Source organism: Coenobita brevimanus, chromosome 84, assembly GCF_032717465.1.
Source record: "Coenobita brevimanus isolate Jiangsu-jjx chromosome 84, ASM3271746v2, whole genome shotgun sequence".
In the NCBI taxonomy this organism is placed as follows: Eukaryota; Metazoa; Arthropoda; class Malacostraca; order Decapoda; family Coenobitidae; genus Coenobita; species Coenobita brevimanus.
The window spans coordinates 45,290,781-45,296,047 of record NC_137037.1 but is presented as its reverse complement, the minus strand read 5'-3'; positions in this window follow the sequence as shown (position 1 = coordinate 45,296,047).

The window sequence follows — 5,267 nt, the reverse complement described above, 5'->3', positions numbered from 1 at the left end:
CCCTCCCCTCCTCTGTGTCCAACACCTCTTTCCTCTCCCCTCCCCTCCTCTATCTCCAACACTTTTCTCCTCTCCCCTCCCCTCCTCCTTCTCCAACACTTTTTTCCTCTCCCCTCCCCTCCTCCTTCTCCAACACCTCTTTTCTCTCCCCTCCCCTCCTCTATCATAAACACTTCTTTCCTCTCCCCTCCTCTGTCTCCAAGATATTTTTCCTCCCCTCCTCTCCCCTCCCCTCCCCTTTTCACCCCTTCACCCCAGCACATTCACACACTTTTTCCCTCACCTACCCCGTTAAGATTTTTTTCCCTTTATTTTTTTTTTCTTTACCCCACTGCTTCTTCGGAAAAAAAAAAAAAAAAAAAAAAAAAAAAAAAAAAAATGACTGGCCATTCTAGTGGGGCGGGATTTTTGGAGCGAGTCATCCAGGCCTCGTATAAAACCGGGGTCTCTCTCTCTCTCTCTCTCTCTCTCTCTCTCTCTCTCTCTCTCTCCCTCTCTATCTCTCTCTCAGCAAATATATAAATAGACAAGTGATTAATACCATAATCTTCCTCCCCCCCTCCTCTCTCTCTCTCTCTCTCTCTCTCTCTCTCTCTCTCCCTCTTTCTCTTCCACCTACCCTGTGACCCGACTCCACCTGTTTATAACCCACAATCTACCGTACTTCGCTCCACTGCATCCTCCACTCACCTCTTCCTCCACCACACCCTTCACCCTTCTCCACCCCTCCCTCCATCTCTTTCATCCTCCCTTTACCTCTCCTTCCACCTCCTCCATTATTCCCTCCACCATGCCCTTCAACCTCCTCCAATGCTCCCCCCACTTCCTCCACCCCCCATCACTTACCTCCACCCTCCCCTCCACCTCCCTCATCTTCTTCCACCTTTCCTCCAGCTCCTCCATCACCCTCTTCCATCCCTCCCTCCACCTCCCTGAAGCACTTCCCTTCACTTTTCCCCCTAACTCCTCCACTCTCCCTCACTCTCCTCCACCTTCGATATTCAACTTACCTCCCTCCTCCACCCTACAGATCTCCCTCCTCCACCTCCTCTACTCCACTTACCTCCCTCCACTTCCCCCAGTTCTCCTCCTACATCCATTCTACCCACCTCCCGCCTCCTCCATCAATCCACTTTTCCCTCCTCCACTCTACTTACCCCCTTCTGCTTCCTCCTCCACACCCCTCCCTCAGTTTCTTCCTCTAGTCCACTTACCCTCCTCCACATTCCTCCTCCACCACCTCCACTCCAATTACCTGCCTCCTCCACCTCGTCCACTAAGCCTCCCAGGTATTGGCTTCAGTTCATCCACCTCACTCCACTAGGCTGACCCACACAGTTACCACCCCACCTCCACCCTCTCATCCATTCTCCTCCTTCCCTTGTTTCCCCTCCACCTTCTGTTCTACCCTCTTTCCTCTCCCCCTTCTCTTCCACCCTCTTTCCACCTTCTCTTCCACCCTCTTTCCTCTCCACCTTCTCTTTCACCCTCTTTCCTCTCCACCTTCTCTTCCACCCTCTATCCTCTCCACCTTCTCTTCCACCCTCTTTCCTCTCCATCTTCTCTTCCACCCTCTTCCCTCTCCACCTTCTCTTCCACCGTCTATCCTCTCCATCTTCTCTTCCACCGTCTATCCTCACCACCTTCTCTTCCACCCTCTTTCCTCACCACCTTTTCTTCCACCCTCCTTCCTCACCATTTTCTCTTCCACCCCCTTTCCTCTTCACCTCTTCCACCCTCTTTCCTCTCCACCTTCTCTTCCACCCTCTATCCTCTCCACCTTCTCTTCCACCCTCTTTCCTCTCCACCTTCTCTTCCACCCTCTTTCCTCTCCACCTTCTCTTCCACCCTCTATCCTCTCCACCTTCTCTTCCACCCTCTTTCCTCTCCACCTTCTCTTCCACCCTCTATCCTCTCCACCTTCTCTTCCACCCTCTTTCCTCTCCACCTTCTCTTCCACCTGCCTCTCCCCTCTACTAATTTTTATTTCTTCTTTTTTTTTTCTTTTACTCACTGCTGAAATTAATGGAAAAAAAAAATCTGAAAAAAATAAATATATATATATTGCAAGTGGAGTGCCATGAAGTGTAGTTTTGGGTCCTATTCCGTTTCTAATCGCAGAGAGAGAGAGAGAGAGAGAGAGAGAGAGAAAGAGAGATACTGCCGAAGGTTAGTATCGAAAAACATCCAAATTTCCTGATGATACAAAGAACCGGGAAGAGAGGGGAACACACCCTGCAAAGTCAGATATTCCAAAGAGATGCTGATAAATGCCATAACACCTTCAGTCCTGCGGTATATTTTCCATTTTATTTTCTTTACCCCAAGACGATTTAATTCATCTTAGGAGGGATTTTTCGGACTGAAAGAAGTAGATATATCCTTCCTCAACCCCTCCATCAATAAGGGTCTGTCTTAAGTTGAATAAAGTTGAAGGAAATCGTCCGTAAGTGGCAAGAATTAAGTGGTAAAATAAGGTCATTGGACTGAAAGACGACACTGAGCTCAAACGCGGACATATTCAGCTGAATAAAATCGTCTGGAATTAACCCCTTCAGTCCAACGCCCCCTTAGGTTTATTGTTTTACTTCCAGACGATTTCATTCTGCTCAGGAAAGGCCTCCCGTGTTAATGAGGTTAATGATAGCTACGTATAATTAACTTCAGTACGGAAAAATTATTCCTAAGTGAAACAAATTGATCGAACAGTAGCAAGAATATAACAAAATATCTTATCGGACTGAAAGGGTTAACCAGGATAACATATAAAGATGTCGTCGGTCTGAAAGGATTAATATCGATAAATGTAAAGATCTAAATACCGGTCGCAATAAATATAAATAAAATAAAACAAAAGGAAAGTCAACAGCTCTGTACATAACAACCCACTTGGAACGGTAAACCAAGAAAAAAATAATAAAGACTGATCAAAACAAAGCATTAAACCGAGACGACAACGCATAAAAGCAGTAAAGAAAGCTAACAAAATAATCAGATTCACAGGAAGAGCATTTGTAGTCAGATCAGAATCATTATTATTCTCACCTTGCACGATTCCTTAGACTACACCTGGAATGCTGGGTTCAGTTTTGGTCACTAAAAAGAAAAAAAAAAAAAAAAAAAAGTACGGCGAAAAATGACAAAAATGGTACCCGCTTCCTTATTATGTTTTTCCCATTTTCCTTCCCTCCTCTCTTTCACCCTCCTTCCCTCCTCTCCTTCATGCTCCTTCCCTCCATCCCTCTCACTGTCTCTATTATTTTTTTCTTATTCCTGTTCCTTCCTTCCGCCTTTCAGTTCTTCATTCCTTCCTTCCTCCTGTAAATTTTTCTTCCCTTCTCTCCCACATTTAATTTCTCCTCGATTCCTTCCTTCTTTCCATTCCTCTCCCATCGTCGCTCCCTCCACGGTCTCCTTCACTCCCTCCCACATTCTCTCCTTCATTTCTTCCCTCTTCTCCATCACTCTTCTTTCTTCCTCTCCTTCATTCCTTTACTAACCTGGTCTTTCCTTCTATCTTTCCCATTGTCTCCAACGTTCTTTTGCTCCTCTCTTTCACTCTCTTCTACTCTTCTTCCATCTTTTCTCCCCGATTCCTTTCCTTGTCTTTTCCTTCCTTCTTTCCCTTCTTCACTACCTCATACCTTCTTTCTCAAACTCCTTCCCTCCCAAATTCCTTCATGCCTCTCCCCCTCCTCCTCCTCTTCCTCGATTCTTTCCTCCACTTCCCTCCATCTCTTTCTTCCCCATCTTTCACACTTATTTCCTTTCTCCTTACCTCTCTCACACTTCCTTCATACTTCCTCTTTTTAATGCTGTCTTTCCTTCGCCAACAATCTCATATTCCTTCCCTATTCCATGTTCCCTCCCTCTTCCACATTTCTTTCCTCCTCCGTCTCTCACCCACTCTCCTTCCCTCTCCACTTCTTCCTCCTTCTCTCTCCCACATTTCTTTCCTCCTCTCTCCCACTCTCCTTGCCTCTCCCACGTTTCTTTCATCTTCCTCCTTTCAACACTTTCTTTCCTTCACTCCATCCGCTTCCTCACATTCCTTCCGTATCCCAACACTGCTTCTCTTTCCCATATTTCCTCCTCCTCCTCCACTATTTCTTTCTCCTCTTTCTCTCTTCCACAAGTCTTTCCTCCACCTCCCATCTTCCAAATATCCTTCCTCCCTCTTCCCTCTCCCACATTTCCTTCCTCCCCGTTCCCTCTCCCACATTTTCTTCCTCCTTTTTTCCTCTTCCACAATTCCTTCCTCCTCCTTCCCTCTCCCACATTTCTCTCCTTCCACTTCCCACATTTCTTCTTCCTCCTCCTTCCCTCTCCCACATTACCTTCCTCCTCCTTCCCTCTCTCACATTTCCTTCCTCCTCCTTCTTTCTCCCACATATCCCTCCTCCTCCTTCCCTCTCTCACATTTCCCTCCTCCCCCTTCCCTCTCCCACATTTCCTTCCTCCTCCTTCCCTCTCCCACATTTCTCTCCCATTCCTCTTCCACATTTCCTTCCTCCTCCTCTCTCTCCCACATTTCTTTTCCATTCCTCTCCCACATTTCCTTCCTCCTCGTCCCCTCTCCCATCCCTTTCCCATGCCTCCTTTCCGTCGTCAGTGGGGGTTTCTGTGTTTATAGAAAACTTGTGCATCGCCTCTCGTGTGAAGTCCACCTCTTGGCTGTGTTTGTCTACGCTGAGAGAAGGAGGGAGGAGTGGAGGGAAAGAGGGAAAGAGTGGAAGGAAGGGTGGAGTGGAGGGAAAGAGGGTGGAGTGGAGGGAAAGAGGAGGAGTGGAGGGAAAGAGGGAGGAGTAGAGGGAAAGAGGAGGAGTGAAAGGAAAGAGGGAGGAGTGGAGGGAAAGAGGGAGAAGTGGAAAGAAAGAGGGAAAGAGTGGAGGGAAGGGTGGAGTGGAGGGAAAGAGGGAGGAGTGGAGGGAAAGAGGAGGAGTGGAGGGAAAGAGGGAGGAGTGGAGGGAAAGAGGGAGGAGTGGAGGGAAAGAGGAGGAGTGGAAGGAAAGAGGGAGGAGTGGAGGGAAAGAGGAGGAGTGGAAGGAAAGAGGAGGAGTGGAAGGAAAGAGGGAGGAGTGGAGGGGAAGAGGAGGAGTGGAAGGAAAGAGGGAGGAGTGGAGGGAAAGAGGAGGAGTGGAAGGAAAGAGGGAGGAGTGGAGGGGAAAGAGGGAGGAACGGAGGAAAAGAGGGAGGAGTGGATGGAAAGAAGGAAGAGTGGATGGAAAGGGGGAGAGTGGAGGGAAAGAGGGAGGAAAAAGGGAAGG